General features: G+C 50.1%; 1 long non-coding RNA gene across 11 annotated transcripts in view; it reads right to left on the reverse strand.

Moving 5' to 3' along the window:
* Nucleotides 1-2172: 2172 nt before the first annotated feature.
* The window catches only part of LOC140844284 (uncharacterized), a 30252-nt gene continuing 10383 nt past the window's right edge, over nucleotides 2173-22041 (reverse strand). For 8 of the 11 annotated variants that reach the window (XR_012122441.1, XR_012122438.1, XR_012122434.1 and 5 more), the window contains 8 exons: nucleotides 20074-20147; nucleotides 16669-16756; nucleotides 12123-12186; nucleotides 7123-7309; nucleotides 3717-3915; nucleotides 3515-3637; nucleotides 3128-3269; nucleotides 2173-2636 (listed from right to left, as the gene is read on the reverse strand). This is a non-coding gene — a long non-coding RNA (uncharacterized lncRNA). The other 3 variants (XR_012122433.1, XR_012122432.1, XR_012122440.1) reach the window with 3 other exon arrangements.

A 22041-nucleotide genomic window follows, 5' to 3' on the forward strand; every position in this document is an offset into this window, starting at 1 on the left:
CTCCTAGAGGCCACTCAGAGTTCTTGGCCATATGGCCCTCTCTGTAAGCCTACTCATAACATGGGAACTTACTTCTTCAAAGCCATCAAAAGTCTCTCTTTTTCTCTGCTAAGACTGAGTTTTATGTAGTGAAATATAACCACAGTAGTGACATAGGTCCTGCCCATACTCAAGGGGAGAGGAGTGGGGACACCAGGAGACAGGACATCACTGGGAGTCACTTTAGATTCTGTCCATTATATTCAACAGAGGACCCAGTGTCACACAGCAATCAGCAATTCAGTGCTTTGGCAAGAGAGCCCAGGACCTTAAACATCTGTGCTCATCTCTCATGGCGGTGGCCTTATGCACCAGTGGCCACGAGTTTGCACACACTTGTCTCTTCTCACACGCTGACGCCACCCATCATATGGCATGCCTGTTAGTATCCCCCATGACCCTCAGGAGTCCAGGTGAAGTGGCAGTGGGAGGTTCTGCCTGAAGAGTGAACCTCCCCAACACGCGTAGACCTCACACTAAGCAATGGATGCTGAGTCATTCAAGTTGAACACTTAGGGCAGAATCTGGCACTCGGCAAGGGCTAAATCCACAGTCACTGTTTCTGTTATTCCTAAAAAGGAGCTTGTAAATCAAAGTTAGACCTACTTGACTTCAAATGCACAAAATGTTTATATACTAAAGGACTGTGAATGTGGGAATGACTTTTCTTGAATATAAATATTTTTGTAAGACAAAGCATTGCTCCTTTATTTGTGTTTCTTTTATATTTTCTTGTCAAGGCACTGAGCTGAGTACTTTCATAGATTATCTTATTTAATCCTCACAGTGACTTTTCTGGAAAGTAAGCTTCATTGTCCACATTTTAGAAAGGAGGCCTCCAGGTGACCTGGAAGGTTAAGTGACTTGCCAAGGCCATACAGCCTGCAGGTGGCTCAGCATGACCCACAAATCCGTGTTTTGAAATATTCACCTGGGCTGCCTCTACCTTTCTTTACCTGCAGTTCTTCGGAATTTGTAGGCCATCACATCAGGTCCTATGTTTGTTCAACTGACTTCTTACACAGCCTTGTTGCATGATCAGAGGCACAACCGTACCCTCCCTCAAAGAATATTAGGATCTGGGCTCTCTCTCTACCACTCTCTCTGTCTCTCTCTCACACTCACAGACATACACACATGCACACACACACACTTACATACTTTCACATACAGCGTCTTAAAGACAGACTTAAAAAAGAGTCAAACATTTATTCTGCTGAACGGTCTGAACTAAGCATATGCAATCGGGAACCCATTTAAGTTTTCTCCCATTACTGCCCAGCCCAGCTCTGCCCACTCTCCATTTGGTGACTTAATGGCATCCCAGCAGGTCTCATGGCTTTCCGGACACTTTGGGAAGATGTAAGGCCCAGTGCCCAGCCATACAGGTTCGAACTTCAATGTCTTTTTAAAGAATCGTGCAGCTCAGGTTTGGCCAGGGGCCTGCCCCAGGAAGAGGTAGGTAGGGAGACAGAAAAATCACCTCTTCTCCCTTCCCTCTTTTCTGAGGGGGCTGGGGGGAGCAGGAAACCTTGTTCACCTCCACCCTGGGAGAGTCCCCGCCCTTCTGGCTGGGGGATTTAGCAGGATGACCAGGCCAACAGCCCACCCAGAGCGCTGCACCCTTGCCACACCAAGTGATGGGTATGCACACAGCCCCCACTGACACCTCTCTCCCTCTGCGTCTCTCCAGCTCATGGCTTCACCCCTCTGCCAGGTGTAGATCAGGCACTGTAGACACCCAGAAGGCCACACTGCTAAGAGCCTACTAACAGACAGTTTGTCCTCCACATTGTCCTCTTGGACCCACTCCCTAGGCATGGTGGAAAATCCACCTTGGGAGGGGCAGGACCAGCCACATCATGACCCCCTTGGCAGGTGACTTGTTTCTCAGAATTCCATCTGAATCCCAAGGCCTTGGTTTGTAGAGGTTTTCTGGTGTCTGTATACATAGCAGGATGGAGGGGAGAGGGGAGGGTGTGTGCGGGGGTGTTTAGCCACCTCTTTGCAAGTCCACAGCTCTCTCTTCTGAATGTGGGACCACTGGGCACTCACTGTTTTCAGCATTGTCCCTTAAGGGGCAATTCCAAGGGAATAGAAAAGCCCCAGCAGCAGCCTTTTAGCCTTCACTGTATCTTCGCTTTCCTCAGCTCCCTGGCCCCCAAGGAGCTGACGGAGCTCTTCTCTTCTCACAATGCAGGCACTAAACTCAGCAATGATTACATCTTTCCATGAAAGATGCTTGATCTCCTGTGAAGGAGGCAATTTGCTGCAGGCAAGATTGCAGCACCCTGCTGCTGGCCTGAAACCCACCATTTCCAAAATAAGTCCACTGGAGGCACCTGGTGAGGGTGGAGCTGGGGAGTCAAGTGGTGTGCTAGAGCCTGCTGGCAGCTTTGTTCTCCAGGCTGGTGAGTATTGGGGGTCTGGGGCTGCCCCTGGGACCCCAGCCCTGCCATGGACATCTGCACAGTGCGGTTTTTTTTCAGCCACCATTTATTTCCCTTTTCAAGGTGCTGTGCTATGCATGGGTATCTGGTATGTACTGTATCTTTGAGTCTTGCTGGCAGCTCTGTGAGGTAGGACTCACTTCTCCCCTTTTACAGAAAAAAAGACAGAAATTCAGAGTAACTTACACAAAGTCAGACAGAGCAGATTCTAATGATGAAGCTGGGTCTCAAGCAAGGCCACTTACCAAATCTTTACCCATGAGCAAGCACTCTCCGGTGTGACTCTTTGCAATGAAAGCCCAACAGGGAAGACCTTGGTTCTGGAGCTGAAGGTCTACATCCCAATTTGGCCACTATCTCACTGTTCTGACATTGGACTTGTTACATGATCCCTCTGAGCTGCCTCTTTTTCCTCATCTATAAAATAAACATCCTAACAGCACTGCCCTCATAGAGCTATTGTAAGGAATGAATGAGACAAAGCAGGCAGAGTGCTTACAGGACCACCATGCACAGAGAGTTCAAGCTGAGCAGTGCACAACTTCCACAGCTGTGCTTGACAGCCCTACTTGGCACAATGCCTGGCAAAGAATTACTGCTCAGTAGAAGGGAGCTCTCAATTCCTTGGAACCACTTACCACAGGCAGAGAAGAGGGTGACAGAAAAGGCCTTCTGGCTCGTCTTTTCTCGCCGAACTCAGGCAGCCCAGAAGCTGACTCCTCGGTAGCCTCCCCTTGCAGTCCCTGAGACAACACTGCCATGGGAGTTGCCAGGAGAAGGCTGTGCAGAGAAGCAGCAGAAGGCGACTGATGAGGCAGTGTGAAATGCTCAGTGTGGGCATGGATTGCCCAGGTTGGCTATTGAGGCTGTGGGTTCAAAGATCTCCAGGTTCTCAGAGGAGTTGGAGAGAGGTGCTCACAGATACCCCAAGACCTCAGAAGAGAGAGTGTCAGTCAGACGTTGCTCTGGAGTCAGGAGCGCCACTTGGCACAGCTGACAGAAGCAGAGGCAAAGCACTCGCTCACCTGTTTGAGGGCCCATGGGAGGAGCCACCGCAGAGCAGGCACTGGACATTTTGAATCTCTGAAGAGGCAGAAGGCTTAGACGGAAATCTCTGTGTGAGTCAGTGCGGAGCATCATTCAATTTTCTGTAAGAAATGCTTTTTAAGACAGAGTGTTTTCCAGGTGATATACTGCCCTTAAAGGTGGTGAGTTCCCCATCCTTACCGGTGTGCTGGCAGAGATGCTGAAAAAGAGATGGAAGCATCAGGCGAGCAGTTGGCCCAGGTGGCGTTCCAAACCTGAGTGTCAGTTTCCTTCTGACCTCTCAGACCACCAGCCTACCAAGTCAGCAGATCAGCTGAGACTCAGTAGTGTTTGGACAGCACTGGTCAAAGACAAGGGACAGGTATCTTGCTTCCGGAAGCTGCAAGTGGGAGACCATAGAAGGCTACTTAGCAGCTAGGCAGAAGGCCAAGGAGGCAGAGGTGGCAGTGGGCTGGGCTGGCTCCAGGCATGGGTAGTGCCAGTGCTCCCGCACCCCTGGGTACCCAGAGACTTCTGGGCTTAGAATTTTGTACGCCTTCTGAGGAAGCACTAGCTCCGGTCAGAGGGGCAAGGTTTAAAAGATCTCTCCACATCCCAGTGGCTTGCTCCCATCCCCCGACCCCAGCCCCAGGCCCACGCGCGCGGCTGGCTGCAGTGCTTCACTGCACCCTGGGCACAGACCTCCTGTGGTTCCCAGCATTACTGAAACCAAATCCTTAATTTGGCCTCCCAGACACCCAGACTTTTCCCCAGCCACATTCCTGACCATCTCATCTCCATTTTCTCCCCTCTCTTCCTGACGCCAGGCACATTGCCACCTCAGGATCTTTGACCATGCTGCTCTCTCTGCTTGGAGACATCCACAGGCTTGTCATCACTTTATTCAGGCCTCTGCTCAAGTGTCAGCTTCTCAGAGTGGCTCTCCCTGCCCATCCTGTCCAAAAGAGACCCTCCTGGCTCTCTTGCCCCTTCCCTTGCTGTGTTTTTCTCCCATTTACCACCAGACATATATGTTATTTTGCTTATTGTGGGGCCTCTACTAGAATGTACCCCCCCCCCAAGATGCCAAGAATGTGGGTTTCCTCACTGCCATATCCGGGCACCTAAAATAGGGCCCCACTACACCCAGTGGGGTGTAGGAAGGAATAAATGAATGAAAAATACTTATTGAGTGCTTTTCATTTGCTGGGGAGCATGGCCTGATGGTCAGGAACCCAGGCTCTGCAATTAGACTGACTGGGTTCAAATCCCCATTCTGCTTCAGTCCAGAGTGATAGAATGGTGATTATAGTGTTCTCATAGAATCGTTTCTTGGATTAACTGAGTTAATTTACCTACAATACTTTGAACAGGACTTGACATAGAGTACTCAATAAATGTTAGCTCCAGGGCTCAGTGGTGTTTAAAACAGGTGCAGATCCTGCGGGCTCACAGCCTAGTGGAGGAGGTAGACATATATCAAATAACAGCCCAGGTATAAACTGAATTGTGGCAGGGGCTGAAAATGATAGGATCTGGAGGGTGTTCCTACAAACAATAGGAGTTTGGGGTACTCTAAGAAGGTGTAGTTGGCAAACCTGATCTGCTCTCTGGAGTCAGGAGGCTTCCTTAAAGAAGTGACATTAAATCTGATGAATGGGAATAAAAGAGGGGAGGGAAGAGTGTTCCCAACAGGGTTTACAGAATGAGCAAGGCTCCGAGGTAGTAAGAACATGGCCACTTATAGGGACTGAATGAGGCCAATGGGCCCAGAGCATGGGAAGGGGCAGGGGACAAGAGGAGACTAAAGACATAATTAGACCATATTAAGATTCTCTTCCTCATGTGGGAGCAGGGCGGAACCGATTATAGTGTGGATGGCCCAAGAAATTAATGGATTAATTAACAATTATTATTATTAATAACATTATTAATAGTGTCTTAATATACATAATTAATGCAGATACTACAGCCTGAACCTTCACATCAGGAAAGGCATCCTCCATATCCCAATACACAGTGAGGATCAAAAAATGCTTATGGAAAGGAAAGAAGGAAGGAAGGAAGGAAGGAAGGAAGGAAGGAAGGAAGGAAGGAAGGAAGGAAATAGCTTCCTCTTTTTGTCTACTCATTCCTCAAATTCCAGGCCAAATGCCACCTCCTTCGGGAAGTGTTCTTTGACAGGACTGGTAGACTTGTCCTCTCCTGTGTTCCCCTAAAACCCTATTACATCACCTATTGCTAATCATGATAGGAGTAGTTGTTATTTATTGAGTAGCTACTCTGTATCAGCTCTGTCCTCTGTACATCATACTTGCTGGGTTGACCAATTCTTCCAGCTTCTATGAGGCTGCCTCAGCTGCTCCTTCTAGTTCCTTACTGCTGCTCCTCCTCAGCCTTGTCTGCTGTGTCCTCTTTTTAACCCCGACCTGGATGTGGGATGTGGGAAGTGCCAGCACTCTGTTTCTGGCTGTCCACACTCACTGCCATGGGGATGTCAACCTGTCCATATCTTTATATGGCACCCATGTGCCGAGAACCCCCCATGTGCATCCTCTTCCCGACTCCTTCCTGCTGCTCCAGATTTGGTGGCTCCTCTGTCTACTCAACATCTCCACTTTGATGTCTGATGAGCACTTCACTCTCGGCTCTCTAAAAGCCCTCTACCTACTGCCAAGCTTTATACACCTCAGTAGAAGATGGCACAGTCCCTCAAGCACTCACGTTAAGGCACAAACCCTTCTCTCCTCTAAGCCTGTATATAATCCCACAGTGAGTCCTGTAGGCTCAATCCCTGGAATAAATCTCAAATCCTACCTTTCCTCACTGGCTCCACTGCGCAAGTTGGCTGAAACTTCCACCCTCTTGGGCCTGCACTCCTACAGCAGCCCCTATAATTCTTCACCAAAGTGCCATTGCTAAAGCTGAAAATTGATCTGGTCACTGCAAAGGCCTCCCCCACATTGTAATCAGAGTGAAATCCACATGCCCTAGGTGTCTAGCAAGGTCCCCCATGATGGTCCTTTTTTGGATGGTCCCCTGCTCCCTCCGTCTGGATGCTGCTGCCTGGTTCCCCTTCTGCTTGTTCACCTCTCAGGGATCTGTCCTTGCTGCAACCCCACTGCTTGGCTGGGCGCTGCTCATCACTGTTCCAGTGCCATTCGACACTGCCTCCTCCTCCGGAAAGGCAGTGCTCCTGGTCAAACTCCAGCACCCACCTCAGGGCTCTACTGAAGTGATCAGTACCTGAAATGACTTTAACAAAGTACATGTCTGTCCTGCCTTCTCAGAATGAAAGCGTTTTGAGCCTAAGGTCTCTGTCCTGCTCACCTGTATCTGCAGGTGCCAGCCAGGCACATGGGAGATGCTCCGTGAAGACACTGTGACTAGCTGACCAGCTGGATGACCTGTTGACCCATATAATCCTCGCCACCACCTCATGAGGCACGTCCCCCCACTGTATAGGTGAGGAAAGCCCGTAAGGGCTTCATAACTTGCTCAAGACCAAACAGCTAGTAAGTGCAGAGCAGGTGTGGGAGGCCAGGCCAGCCTGCCTTCAGACTGCACTCTACACCACCAACCACACCTCCTAGGCTGACTTTGTTACCTGTAAGCCTGCCTCCCTCATTCGCAGGAGGGGAAGGAAGCTGCTTGCTGCTGCTCAGAGTCCCACCTCTTGGTATCAGGCTATGGCTTGCCCAGGCACAGCAAAGTGGAAGAAAGAGCTTGCTGTGTGGATCGCTCTGAGCAAGAAACTCTTGTCGGAGGGCTTCTGGCAGGGCCCTCAGGAAGGGCTGGGCATGAGAGGAGCAGACAGGGTAGAATCAGCATTCTGAGGCATGAAGAGTCTAATCACAGATAATCACAGCTCCAGAACTCATCTCGGGCCAGAAGGTGGTGATAGACCAATTATGGGCCAGAACAACTAATGACAGTTCCTGGCTCAGAAGGGTGACAGCCTCGACTGCAGTTCTCATTCCTCACTCCAACCTCCACCCTGGGGCTCCCTGGGCTGGGCTGCTCCCCACAGTGGGGCGGAGACTCAGAGGCCTGTTTGCACTCAGGGCACTCTAGCTGTAGAAACACAGCCTGCCACATGGTTGGCAGACACTGCTGTCAGCCATGCTCCACCAGGCAGCCTGTGTACCAGAGCCAGCCTCCCAGGCTCAGATTCACCATGCACCCTAGGGGCCTCTCTCCCCTCCATACCTACACACCACTTCTTGAACACTCAGAAAGTGCCAAGAAATTGATTTGATCCATGAACATGCTCACTAACCCCAAGACCCAGAATGACACTACAGATCTCCACAGTTCATATGAGGAAACAGGCTCAGAGAGGTTGGGTGACTTCCCCAAAGTCACACAGCTAATGAGTTCAAGGGATGAGGTTCAAACCCAGGTCTTCCTGACCTCAAACCCACATTCTTTTCAAGGATCTTGGATTCTGCCAAATCTTTATAGGTTAAAAGAGTGCTCATAGTACCTGGAAGGATCAAAGATGTCAAAGGACAGAGTCTAAGCCCCATCTGGATGGGTTAAAATGTCCCAGTTCCTAAACAGACATGTGGATGTTGGGGACAAAGTGACACAGACTATTAGGAAGTAACTGCCAGGATGGATAATCATTAGGCAACCTGCATTTGGGAGAGATGGGTGGAGGGGCTGTCCACTGTCAACTCTCAGGGGCAGAACCAGGTTCTGAGATCAAGGAGAGCATTGCTGGGGAGTAAAGGTGGGAGATGGGAGGCAAAGATGGGGTAGGGGTTGGGGGTAGGGGGAACCTGCTCCTTCCACTGGAGGGACATTAAGCACAAATAAAAGGCCTTACAGCTCACAGATAGTTCCATTGACTGAGCCATTTGACAGCACTTCCTTCAATGTCTTCTCACAGGATCCTAATGAGCAGTATATTTACATATTGCCTTTAAAAACTCCCCAAAACACCACCCACTCTGGGCTACCTTTCTCCCTGCCCATGCAGCTGCCTTCCCCGTATTGTGCAAACTTTTCCTCTGGTTGGCCCAGAGGACAAGGAGACCAGCGGACGGAAGCAAAGATAATACAGGCCTCCTTGCTGGCTAAAACCAGGGCTCAGCTGGGAGAAGGAAACCATTAGAACACCTGGGGGTGTCAGAGCAGGAGTCCTCTGAGGGCTAGGCAGTGAGGGGCAGGCTGCCCCTGCTACAGGCTGGAGTGTTCTGGAAGCTCCTGGGGGCAGTGTGTTCTCCAGGGCTTGGGTTGGGGTGCGGGGAGGGGGGCTTTACTGTTGGTGCAGTCAGAGGGCTGCCTAGAGAGACCCTGAGGATGTCTTCTTTGGAGCCCAAACTGGAGCTGCTCTGCCAGGAAGGAAGCCAGGTGAAGAAGCAGGAAGTAAAGAAAAATTCACTGTCCACTAGGACTGAGTGTGGGCCCCGGGGAACTAAGTTACAAAATGTACGTGTGATTGTCTTGTATTCCATATGGGCTAAGGAAACCACATTCAGAATGAAAGAAAGGGAGGGAGGGAGGGAAAAGGAAGGAAGGAAGTGGGGTGGAGCGGGGAGGCACCAAGTTACAGAATTTGTTTAATGTGGTGTGGTGTTTTCAAGAGCCATTTTCAGATGGGCCTCCAAGGAGCACTCTGAGGAGAAGCTGCCAACTCTTCAAGCCAGCCTGGATGCTGTCACTGAGATGCACGACTGTAGGTCACTAGGCTGGAGGATGCAGCCACTTTGACATCAAGGAGAGGTGAGGATAGATGGATGTCACAGGAGCCCCTGGCCCTACTCTAAGATCCCACCCCAAACTACCCAAACTTCCAGGTCTCTGAGGGATTGGCCAGAGGTGAGGCCAAGACCTCTGGGTGGATTTTAACAGGTTCTGATGGACCTGAGCCCCAAATACCTCTACTCAGAGCTGGAGCACGACAGCCAGGGATGGAGGGGGCAGTGCTAGGAACATCACCATCCACAGGTATGTCTCCCAATCTGTTTCATGGCATCCCACCCCACCCATCCACAGACCCCCACCCTGGGCTTCTTTACTAAAGCAACTGGGCCATCCACAAACACTGGACTCACTTCAGTAAATATCTTCTTATTTATTTACTTACTTAGTATAGATAGAGGGAAGGGAGGGCTCATGTTCTGCTGCCCCACGACCTGGATGCCCTGTGATAAGTCACAAGGAGAGCCAGGCTCACACTGAATGTGGCCATACACACATTTCCTAGCAAGCACACATGTATTAGCAAGTAGGCCCAACAGCTGCCTGCTCTGGAACTCCAACAAGTCCTATGCCTCTGTCCTGCTACATGATCCTTGCATGAAAAATTTACCCAAGGCAGATGCAACAGGATTCTCATGCTGAATGCAGCTGAGATTCTAGAGGTAGACAGGCAATGAAATTCTCCACTGATAGGCCATGCACAAGAGCAGAAGGAAACTCAGAACCTAGAGGACTTTTTGTTGACTATCAGACCTGCTGGATTCTAAGCCCCTAATTCTGCAGAAGGGACAGTGCCTGAGCTGTATCTGTAGTCAGTCTCCACATTGTTGCCTGCACCACTGCATTCACCAGTGAAAAGTCATTCTGTCCTCCCTGTGCAAGCGAACAAGCCCTCTGGTGCTGACTGGAGATAAAGACAACTGAAATCCTTACAGTTGCCCCTGTGGACTGTGGGCTTCCATTAGTCTGCTGCTAACCGCCCTTCTGGGAGTAGGTACTCCTGACTACCCTTACAGTAGAGATTAAAGTAAGATAAAAGGTATGTCACCTTGCCCCTCTGAAGCATTTTCAAGTAAATCCTAGGCAATTTAACACCATTTAAAGAATAGAAAGATCTACAAGGCCTGGGACTTTGGAAGCAAGCCTTCGGAGCTGGGGCTATGTCCTCCACCACAGGAAAGTACATAGGCATGATGTGTAATTTAAAGAAAATTCCTCCAGGACTTTGCACTTTGACTCTGAACTAGACTTCATGCAGGTTCACTTAAATTTTATGCTGATTTCATGAATGCTTGTTGTGTCCAAAAATGACTACTCAGAAGTTTACTTTGAGTTTAAATAACTAGAACTCAATTTATTAAACTGACAAATTCTTAACCCTAGTTCTTTCTTAAACTTTTTAAGATTCTTACAAACCCTTTTCTGTTTATATAGAGCAGATTTTAGCAACCACTTTGAATGATCTTTAGTCCCACTTACAAGCAATTAACTACACATGCCTCAAACAATTCATATTGTATTTATAAATGTAATGTTTTGAGTGAGTGGTTTCCTTTGGAGGGGAGCTGCCTGGGGGAGGCATGGGGTGAGAGCAGGGTGTTCCAGAAATGTTAGATTTCTTATCTGGTTAGGGTTTCATTTGTAATCTGGGGACTCCTCTGAATGTATGGTTTATCTCAAAAAATTCTTAAAGTCATCTGTTAGATTTCCTTTTTAATTCACTTGCCTGTTTTTAACAAAATCTCTCTGGGAACTTAACTCATTCATTTACATCTAGTAAATTTAATGTGTATGTTGTGGAGAACCTAAAATTCTCCTAAATACTACTGAGCATAAGCTTAGCAAGATTTCAACCTAAACTCATACATTGAAGCTACTTACTCAATTACATCTTAAATTGGAGCAATCAAACTACCTTAGCATTCCAAATATATAACAGAAAAATAAAATACCATAGTTTGTCTAGATTCCCATAAGTCTGTCTACAGGTAACTCCAAATACTCCTGGAGTTCAAAGATGTGTACCCACTAAGAAAAACCATTATCCTACTTAACTGAGGTTGTCTAACCCCCAGGGGGCCAATTATGAGCCTCTGTAGCTGAGGCTGCTTGGGATAGGAAATTTCTCCAGGAATGAAGGCTGGGTTCTTGGTGCTTTAAGGGGACTCCCTAAACCCTGCTTCCAGGTTCTCTGTCATGGGCTTCAAATAAACAAGGACTTGGCTCTCCAGCTGCCTGGCTCAATCTCTGGATTCTGGTAATATAAACACTTCTTAATTCATCTATCTACGCCTACTCAAAGTTGATTACATGCTTATATTTGCATGTTTCAATCTGACCATAACTACATGTATTTACTCCTTTAAATCAAGATTTTTGAAGTAGATGGAATCTTCTTTTCTTTTGCCCTCTTAGGATGTAGCAACTGTTAAAAACATCTATGTGAAGTGCTATGGGATTGAATTTTTTCTTCTGCTTGATCATGATAAGACCACTTTTCTCAGGGGAGTTGGGGGAGGAGCAGGGAAAAGTGGGGGAAGAATTTTAGCCCTCCAGGGCTCAGATCAGTTTGCTCCTGCCCTCACAGAGCTTCTGCAACTCCTCTCTCTGCAGGCCAAGGTTCAACTCAACCTGCTATGTGCTGCTCAAGTCTAGCTCCTTCCAAGGAGCCTTCCCTGCCAAACCAGCAGCCCTGCCCGCCATTCTCCGCCCAGCCCCAAACACAAGCTGATCTTCGCCCCTGCAGACCCAGGTATTGGAAAGCTGCTCAGCAAGTGTCAGCAGCTCGTTCTGCGGTAATGTGTAGTCCCACCACACTGAAGACATCAAGACAGGCTCTCTCTGGACACCTCCTCTCTCACCCTTCCACGGCAGCTTCTATTTTGACTATGCACTCACATGGGTCCTTCTTGTTGTTCACTCCCACAGCTTCCAGCATGACCAGTCCATGCAGGAGACAGCACTGTTAAAGTTGAAAAAAAGCAAAACAAAAAACAGAAGGCACTCAATAACCCATGTGGCTTTAACCTGAAGAAGGGCAGCATGCTGATTAAGTGCTTAGTATGTGCTAAGTGTTTTATATGCATGTGCTCATGTCATCTTTACAAGAGCTATGATGTCAGTTCTTAATCCTTTCTATGGAGGAGGAAGCTGAAGCACGGATAGGCTAAATAATTTGTCCCAGAACACACAACCAGTGAATAGCAAACCAGAATTGGAACACAGGTCTCTATTTTTGAACACTCCACAGGTAACCCCTTAACTATATGCTGCCCAATTAGAGGAGGGACCAGGCTGAGCCAAGGGCCAGACTGCTAGGGAGAGAGGCTCAGCTAGATGCCAGGCAAAATGCAGGGCTCTGGTTGCCTCTAGGGTGCAACCATGGCTCTGGTTATCTCTAGGGAGAGACTGGGAGAGGTGTGAACGGAGTCAGCAGAAGATGTTCGAGAGGACTCAGCGGGATAGGGCAATGTCTTCTCCCAGCCATGAGCTTTCCAACTGCTGGGCGCTGCTCTGGGTCCCTTCATTCTGCTATTCCTCAGACCTCATGCAGTCTTTCGGAGAAGCAAAACTCTCTCTCTGCCCTTGTACTTTAAACCCCCACAAGCAAATATTGCAGTGGACAATGAATAAAAGAGGAGGAGGAAACCAGTGCTATGTTTATGCACTGTACGTCCCCCACCTGGTCCTGAGTGCTTACCACTCCTTACCACTCACTCATGGAAACCTCCTGCCAGTGATGCTGGAGAGCTTCACACCCTATAGATGGGGACACTGATATGTAAGGGGTGGACCTGGCTTCCCATGTAGGTCTGTGGCCCAAAATCACAGGGTTTCTGACCATTACCCTATACTGCTTAATGAGGGTATCAGACCTGCAGGTGAGAATCCACTCAGATGACCAAGAAGCCACATCCCTTGCTTGGTGTCAGGCAGATTTGGTTTAAATCTGCCCTTTTCCAGCATGTATATATGAGGAAAAGCCTCAGAGGGGTAGGAAACTCTCCTAAGGCCACACAGCAAGTGCACAACGGCCTCAGGGCTAAAGCGCAAGTCCTGCTTGGTCCTGCCTCTCTCCTGCCGCGGCACCCCAGCACATACCCCACCCTCCTGAGACACCCAGCCTGGGGCCTGCGGAACGAGCCCATGCAGACTAGACTCGGATGAGAGTGTTCGCTCTGCCTGGAGTGCTGCTCAGTGATTGTTCTAAACCATGTGTGGGCTTCTCCACTCCCCCGGTCTTCTATTTCTTTTTACACTCCCAAACAGTCCCCCACCCTCACCCTCCCCACTCCAGCACCCAGCACAGCAAGCCGCACTCAGCAGGTGCTGGCAAACAGTTGCCAAGGGAGTGAGGCACCAGACCGCCTGTGGGGGACAGAGTTGGGGTCAGACTCTCCACCCCCACCACAAGCGCCCACTCCAGGGCCCACCATGGCTGTCCCTCTGCAGCTGAGTCTGAGGGCACCCAGACCGCTGTCCTGCTGGACATGGATGGAATAGCCTGGGACTTCTGAAAGAAAGGGGTGGGATGGCCTAGTCGTGTCCAAAAAGTCAGAGGCATGCTCTAGGCCAGGAAGCTCCCCACCCCAACCCCACCCCACCCCCTGGCCTGCAACAAAGCCATGAGCTGCTGCCCTCATCTGCAACCCCTCCCCACTTTCTGCAGTCAGGGAAACCCCCACGGAGCCCCACAGGATGGGAGCCCAAAGCCCTCCCCAGCGGGCAGCCTCCTGAGGCATGGTGCCCAGGGGAAGGGAATTGTTACACAGCTAACGCTGCTCCATTTTGGATTTAGAAACTGCAGGGAATGTGTGAGCAGTGTAGGCTGCTGGGGAAAAAGGAGAGAAGGCTCAGGCTTGGGCGCGCTCCCTGGGACAGACTTAATCCTTGGTATCCCTCAGCGAGTGTGGCGATGGCGCAGATGGTACTAAGGGTTCCTGGTACCAAGGGTTTCCCCGCCTCTGCCGTCCCTTGAGCTTGAGGTCCTCCAGCTGAAGTGTGTAGGGTTCATCTAGGCAGCTAGCAGTTAGTGGCCTTGGCGCTCAGCCCTGGGGAGCTGAAGCGGTAGGTCTTGAGTAAGGCCCTGCCTTGTGTAAGGAATCTGCCTCTTCAATGAGTACCCCCCAACTCCCCTCCCCCCACCCCCACCCCCAAAGGATTCTGGTGCTTGTGGCCTTTGACCCATACCTTAGACACACTTCTTTGGTTCTTCTCCCCAAGGGCTGGAGGTATGTGTGCTTATCTGGAAGGGGTTGTGGTTGTACAGTTGGGGGCCCCATCCTCTTGCCCAAGCCCCTCAGATGCAGGCCGTCTGGCTGCTGAGTGTCTCCGAAGGCTGGTGCTGGCTGCCGGAGCAGGCTCACACAGGGCCTGGAACTGGCCCTGCAGGCCCCTCTCCTCAATGCCCAGCTGAGGGGCCACATGTTCTTACCTGAGAAGCCTCAGACCCCAGGCTGGAGCTGGAGCTCTTACGAAGGGACAGAAGAAAGGGGGCAGGGAGTGTGGGGAGGGATCCTGCAGCAGAGGTCTGAGATGTCCCGTGCCCCCAGGAGAGGGGGGACGGTGCTGGACTCAGGGTACTCGCCATTCCCCATCCCCAATGCTGACTCCCCTGACCGAGCCCTGTGGGTGATGGTCCCAGCTGGCAGAGCTGGGAGGCCTAGAGCTCAACTAGCCCCTTCACAGACAGGAAGCTAAGCTTCCAGGAGCTTCCATCTTGAGCACTTATGGGCTTCTTTCTGTAAACACATCCCCATAACTTGCTGCGATACAAGTTCTGGCTTCAGACTTGGGGAGCAGTGAACCCCAGCTCTGCTAAATCCCTGAGACCCTAGGAAGGACTTTCCACTTCCCGTTTGCAGCGAGGAGAGTGGGTTAAATCTGGTAAAGCAGCAATTGATGGGCATTGTATGTAGAAACACTTGGGTGCTCAGTAAGAGACAGAGGCACTAGTGGAATTGAATTAGAATTCTGGCTCATTTGCCATCTCATTTATTCTATCATGTTTTTTTCTTAAATGAAAAAAAAAATTCTAGGCCTGCCTTTGAATAAGGATTTAAAATCACATTAGTCACAAGAGTGCAATACTTTCTCTCCCAGAGTCTGGTCTGCTTACCAGCTTCCTTTGTCAACCAAATTGGTTTTATTGTTCATACTTAACTGTAGAATTTGCAGGTCAGTCCAGTTACATAGGTCTGAACCTCCTGCTACCTGGTCCAGTGGGTGGGGCTAGGAAGAGACTCTGACAAGTGTACCTCTGCCCACTGGGAGCCACCAGACTAACAGGCTGGGCATGCACATCTAAGTCCATACCTGCGTGCCCACAAGTGCTCCTCAGGCAGAGCAGCACATGGCTCAGGGCCCCTAGGAGAGAAGTGTCAGGAGCTGTCTGCATTTTCTATCACTGGTTTTCTTCTTATTTCTCCTTAATTAGAATAGTCTCCTTCTCTGCAAGGGCCTTGCTGAGAGGATGGATAGAAGGAGTGAGTCAGGGAGACAGCCAAGATGGAGACATAAGCAAACCAGGCTGAGCTGGCCTCTGGAGGAGAGGAGGGGCCCTCAAGGCAGGGAGACCCCAGCAGAGTTCCGGAGCAACCTCAGCATGTTTGGCTTCCCAGGAAAGCCATCCCAGGCAAGACGATTGTCCCAGGGCTTAGCCAGGATAGCACATCCTCTGAAAACCTGCTCTGACCCCTCAACCACCTTAGGGGCCTCTCCTTTGCTCTCCCACATCCTCTGTGTCCCTCTGTCATAGTACTGATTGCACACTTCTGTGACTGCTTACTATATGCCCTTCCCAAGGAGCTTGGGCACTCCTGGAAGGAGGAGACTTACCAGGCTGAGCAACCAACAGAGGGCCCAGAAGAGTCAGCATGGATGTATTAGTTAGTGAGGAACGAATGAATGGAGTTGACACGGGGGATAGGATTCTCAAGGCGTGTGGGTCTGTGCTGGAAACTCCTGTGCATTCTTGCTCTTTGCATTTGGCATTTGACAAACAACAGTTCTGTCTTTTCTTTTTCCTCCTGCTTCATCTTCCCAGCACTACACCTACACTCACTCACACATACAGGCACACGCCTCCTCACAAGCCACAGACACATGCACAGTTACACAGAGACTTAACCATAGATTCTAGACAAGGAACACACACACACAATAACACAGTAATACTTGTACACACTGCACAATAACACACACACCTGCAAAGCAAACAACACCTACATCCTTACATTTCTGCACACGCAGTCCCCCAAATGACACCCGTACATCTATGCAGACATATGCTTATGGACATGCATGTAGACATACGTTCACCTTAAGGACACTCTAAGTGAGGTGCTCATCTTACTTTTCTTCCACCTAGAGATGTGTTTGTCTTTCCCTCCTCATTGATCTTGCTCTACAATGAACAAAAAAACACTTTCATTTGTTCACCCACCTGTCAACCCTTTTTGAGAACCTCCTCTCTGCCAGGTAACATGTATAAGGACCAATAGGACTCAGATCTGCCCTCAGGAGCTCCCAGTCTAGTGGAGAAAAGAGACCCAGAAAGTAACAAACATAAGCCACTGTGATTATTCAATTCAAGAACTATTTCTTGAGCACTTATTGTGTGGCAGACTCATGCTAGGCTTTGAGAATACAGAGGTAACATCTAGTCTTCCGCATCTCAAGGAAGTTCCCGACTGGAAAGGAAAGTGCTGGCAAACATGTAAGTATAATATTTTGCTATAATGTACATAAAACAGTGGCAGTCCAGAGAGTAATTAACTCTGTTAGGAGACAATCAGGGAGGCTTCACAGAGAAAGTGGCATTGGGCTTCATAGAATGAAGAGATGTTCACTGTGAAGACTTGAGCCTGCACCAAATTGGCACTGATGCAGAACAAAAGCAGAAACCTCCGAGGCATCAATCAACATTTCTGTGGGGCTGGATTATAATGATGAGTACGTGTGTTCTGGGGCAAGGTAAAGAAAGGGGTGGGGTATGTGTATGGTAGAAGATGAGGCTGAAAAAGGATGAGGCAGAGAACATGTCCATTTTACAGTCGAGGTCAGGGAGATAAAAGTGGCTGTCTTCGGCCTTTGTTGGGCTCTTTCCTTGTCTTAGGGCCAGCCACAAACCCCACTGCCAATTCTTCCCAAATGAGACAAGGCTGCTGGCTAGGGGCTGAACAAGTTAAAATCTCAGAGCTGGTGGGAAGCATTTTTATTGGTTGTGATGATTTTTCTCTAAAGCCCAGCTTGGCAGCTAATCAGCAGCTCAGCAGGCCCCAGGCTGAGGTAATTTGGGCCTTTGAGGCTGAGCAGCTATCCAGCCCTGGCCTGGACCCCTGTCCAGCAGCCAGTTGGTAGCTGTGGTCTCCAGTGGTTGCTGGGAGCCAGAGCACCTCCCTTGGAAGGCGCCTGTTCTTCACTGTTGGTTCTTAACCATGACAAGTCTACCCCAGCCACCCGCCCTCTCATTCAGCTGACAGCCCCTCCCACCACCAATTATATCTCATCAGGCAATTAGCGGTTCCCTGCTCCTGCCGGGCTCTCCTTCCCTCAGTCCGTGGTGGTGGAAGGGGCTGAGTCATTTTCCTGGGAGAAATGTTGCCAGAGGAAGTGGTCTACCTCCCCTCCTGCCACTCCTGGCAGTGTGATCTCAGGCAAGACACTTGGCCTCTCTGAGACTCAGTTTTTCACCTGAAAATGGGGCTGTTAATCCAGCTAGTGCTCACACTTGGACAAGTCTATTGCCCACTCTGGGCCTCAGTTTCCCACCTTGTGAAATGTGAAGGAGGGGTGGTGACATCAGAAGTTGAAACCTGGTGACACCTGAGGGCCAAATTTGGCCAGCTAGTTCCTTTGACCAACATCTTACCTTCAAAAAATTGCAGTTCAGAAGTGCACCCTAGCTTGGCCCAGGCCCCACCATTTCCTACCATCTCACCCCAGTTAGCTCCCGTGGTCCCTGAAGACCCCTGAAGAGCCCTGGACTGGCTGATCTCAAAGTTCCCATGAAGCTCCTTTCCAGGTGTCTTTGACCATGGGTTATGGAACAGGCCAGGGAGAGGAAGCTGTGCTGGCATGAGAGACTAAATGCCCCCAGCCAGCCAGCAGAGAGCAGGACCACTCGACCCATGGGCCTTCCTTCCTGAGTCCAGTCCCTCCTTCTCTCACCTGGACCATCGCCATAGCCTCCTCATGCTCTCCCAGCCCCGGTCCCTCCTGCTCCCATCCTGGGCTTGTGTCAGTGGGGTTTCTCTGAACATACTTGGATCTCAACATGCTGTTCATTTGCTGGACATGTGGCCCAACTCCTTGTCTGGCATTCAAGGCCCTCCCAGTCCAGGCCCTGCCTACATTCCCAGACTCATCTCCCTGTTCCCCCCACCTTGCAATCCCCTCCTCCCAGTACTTCTGTACCTTTGGACTTTGCATAAGCTGATACCTCTGCCTACAACTCCCCACTGCCTTCTCCACTCGCAAAAACCTTCAGGGCCTTCTCCCATGTTGCCTCCTCTGGGAAGCTATCTCTGACTGCCCCAGGTGGAGGGAGGGCCACTCCTCAGCTACAGCAAATGCCAGGGTATGGTGGCAGTGGGTGGGTCAACAACTCCTCCTTGCAGTGCAGTCAGTACACATTCAACATCTACTGATGACCTAATAGAGGCTAGGCTTCGGGCAGGAGGGTGGCCACACTGTCTCTATCACCCTGCGTCTTCAAGGCCAGTAAGGAGGCTGGACATGGTTAGGAGGTGTCAGTAAAGGTTTGTTGTGGAAATAAACAACAAATTAATTCCCACTCTAATTCACTGAAAATGCCAAGAGGCAGGAAGATGGACACATGAAGCCCCACACCTCAGAATAATGAGTTCCTCCCTCCCCCGTTTGTAAAGACCTCACTAAGCACTTGGACATCTCGCCAACACTCCTGCAGATAGTATGAATCTGCGATCTATCATCCCACTGTTGTAACTAAGCCCTGAGAAGAAGGACGCTTGCTGGCAACCTCAGTGCACGGAGCCCCCGGCCCCGGAGCCCCGCTCGCTCTGACAGTCTGGCGATAGGCTGCTTCCCTCTCTGTGTAGTTGCCTGTCTCTGCCTTTCTCTTGTCACTCAACATGAATATAAATCCATCTGTCCATCTGTTTGCTTCTCTTTGTCTTTTTCTTTCTGTGTTTCTCTCTCCTTTCACTTATGTATTTCTGTCTTTGTTTATCCAGGCTTCCACTCCTCTTCTGTGTTGCTGACCCAACTCACTCTGTGTGTGTGTGTGTTTGTGTCTGTATCTTTGTCTCTCTCTCTGGCTCTGTCTCTATCGGTCTCTGTTTTTCCCTTTTCCTTCTCCTGTTCTATCTGTCTCTGTCCACCTTTCTCTCCATAATTAGCCTTACTTCTCACTTTTAGTCTCAGGTCCCATGGGTGGTGGGGGTGGGCAGCAGGGCAAGGAGGGAAACATCTTCCCAGCCTGCAGAAAATGGGCCAATTAAAGCCACAAGTCTGCTCAGGCAGCTAAACAAGGAGGAAGCAAAAATAGCCCAGGCAGGTCTAGCTGGAAAGATGACAGAAGAGGAGAAAGAGCAGAACGAATGCAGAGTCCAAGTTGTCAGTATTTTGTGCCAGACCGCAGACCCCGAAGGGGTGGTTTCTCCCCAGACGCACCTGGGGGGATGGACTCCAGCAGCTGCCTGGCGAGCTGTCCCTGCTCACCCTTCCTCCCCACTGGAGGCAGACTCAGGGCCTGTCGGACCTCGCAGGGCCCCTTCCAAGTGCCACTGTCCCACCTCACACTTTAGGCTGTGGCAGCAGCTGTCAGCCTTTGGGGATGCAGAGAGGGGACAGGGATGGCACTCACCCAGCTAAGGCCTTCTCCCTTCTGCCTTTCGAGCCTCAGGAATACAGGGCCTGCTCCACACCAGTGCTCCTGAGCTGGGGAGGGAATGGTGTTAGAATGGTGAGCACACTTCCTAGGAGCTCACAGTCTAATGGGGAGCCCAGAAACAAACAGGCAACAATAATATATGTGGTCTTGTGGGAGGGGCCTTTACTTAGTCTGAAAGTAGGAGAACGGGTCCCCAAGGAACAGTATCTGCCTCCAGCCTGCAGAGCCTGCAGGGGAGCCTGCACTGACCGGGGCAGCACAGGAAAATGAAGAGACCATTCGAGGAAATGAAAGAAATCCCATGAGGCCTAGGAGGAGCTGGGGGAATAAAGACGTGGGTGGTGAGGGGTTGCCTGTAATCCAGGACAGGAGCTTGGAATTATGCTCAAGGTGCTAGGGAGCCATGGAGAGCTATAGGCAGGGGAGTGGCAGCATGTTATGCTCCGTTTTGGAGAGTCTGCTGCCTACGGGAGAGGAGAAGATGCACAAGGCTGGAGGCAGGTGAAACAGGCCATCAGGGATGAAGCCACAGACCCTACAGTGGCAATGTAAGCGCTAAAAACACCTCATTTGGTGACCGAGTTACTCAGTCTGTCATTCCTCAGTGGACCTCCAAGGCCGGGGCTGCTACCTGACCCAGTTCTCCTCCCCAACCTTCTCCCCACCCACTGCTCCTCCACCTCTTCCCACTGCCTTCCCCCAGCCTGCTGATTCTCTGGACTGGCCCAGATTCATCCCACTCTGTGCCTTTGCTCATGTGACTGCTTCTTTCTAGAATGCTCTCCCCTGATTTGTTCATTCCCACATATCTAAATCCTACCCATGCAATCAAGATGCAATTCAAATGTCCCCTCCTCCACACAGCCTTCCCTCCTTTTCCTACTATGGGGACATTAGCTGGGCCTCTCTGACAGCCCAGGCCACCTTATACTTTCTGTATTGTTCTGTGCCTGCCTTATAAACTCCCAGCATCTTCAGGGCTGGAACCTGGGTCTGGTTCAACAGACTTCAGAACAAGCCTGGCCTAGGGAGAGAACTTTGGGAAGGTTTGATGGAAGGAAGGAAAGAAGGAAGGAAGGAAGGAAGGGGGGGGAGGAGGGAGGAGTGGAGGGAGGGAGGAAGGGAAGAAGGGAGGAAGGGAGGGAGGGAGGGAGGAGGGAGGGAAGAATCAACATTTACGGGCTCATGGGGTGTGAGTGAGGCTTGGACTGTTTTTGCTTCTGATGACAATCCATTTCTCCACTCTCTCTCCGCCCCCTGCCTCGGCATACTCTCATGTAGTTCCCATTTGCTGAGTCTGATCTACATTCTGACATTAACATCAGAATTCCTTATTTTTCTTTCCCTAAGACTTACACACCTCATCCTCATTGTTTCTGCCTAGCCACAGAAATATATGAATGGGAGGATGGATGAGGAAACGATCCAAGAACTATTCATGATAAACTGTAAGTGGAATGACACCATTATTTGGTGGGTATCAATCAAATTCTGGCTCTGCATTAATTAATTCACCTGGCATTGAGTATTTATCATCCCTCAAACATTATGGTAGATCTCAGGGATCCAGCAGTGAGTAAACAAACCTAGTGCCTGCCTTCACAGAGCTTATACTCAAGTGAAGGAGACAGAAAAGAAACCTAGGAATTGCTAAGATAATATAGCAGGATAAGAATTATGAGAGAGAACATGTAAGAAGCGAAGAGAAGTGGTGTGCATCACTCAGTCATTCAGGAGTGTCAGGGGGGGCTTCCTGGAAGAAGTGATATTGAAGTTGTGCACAGAAATACTGATGGGTAGGGGGTAAGGAAGGTGAGCAAACCTGGCAGAGGGAACAGAATGGGCAAAGATCCAGGAGAGAGAGAGAGAGCACAGTGCAGATTTTATTTGGGAAACTAGAGTTCAGTTGACTGGAGTTCTGCAGGCAGCATACAGGCAAAA

Source organism: Manis javanica, chromosome 11 (assembly GCF_040802235.1).
Source record: "Manis javanica isolate MJ-LG chromosome 11, MJ_LKY, whole genome shotgun sequence".
Classification (NCBI taxonomy): Eukaryota; Metazoa; Chordata; class Mammalia; order Pholidota; family Manidae; genus Manis; species Manis javanica.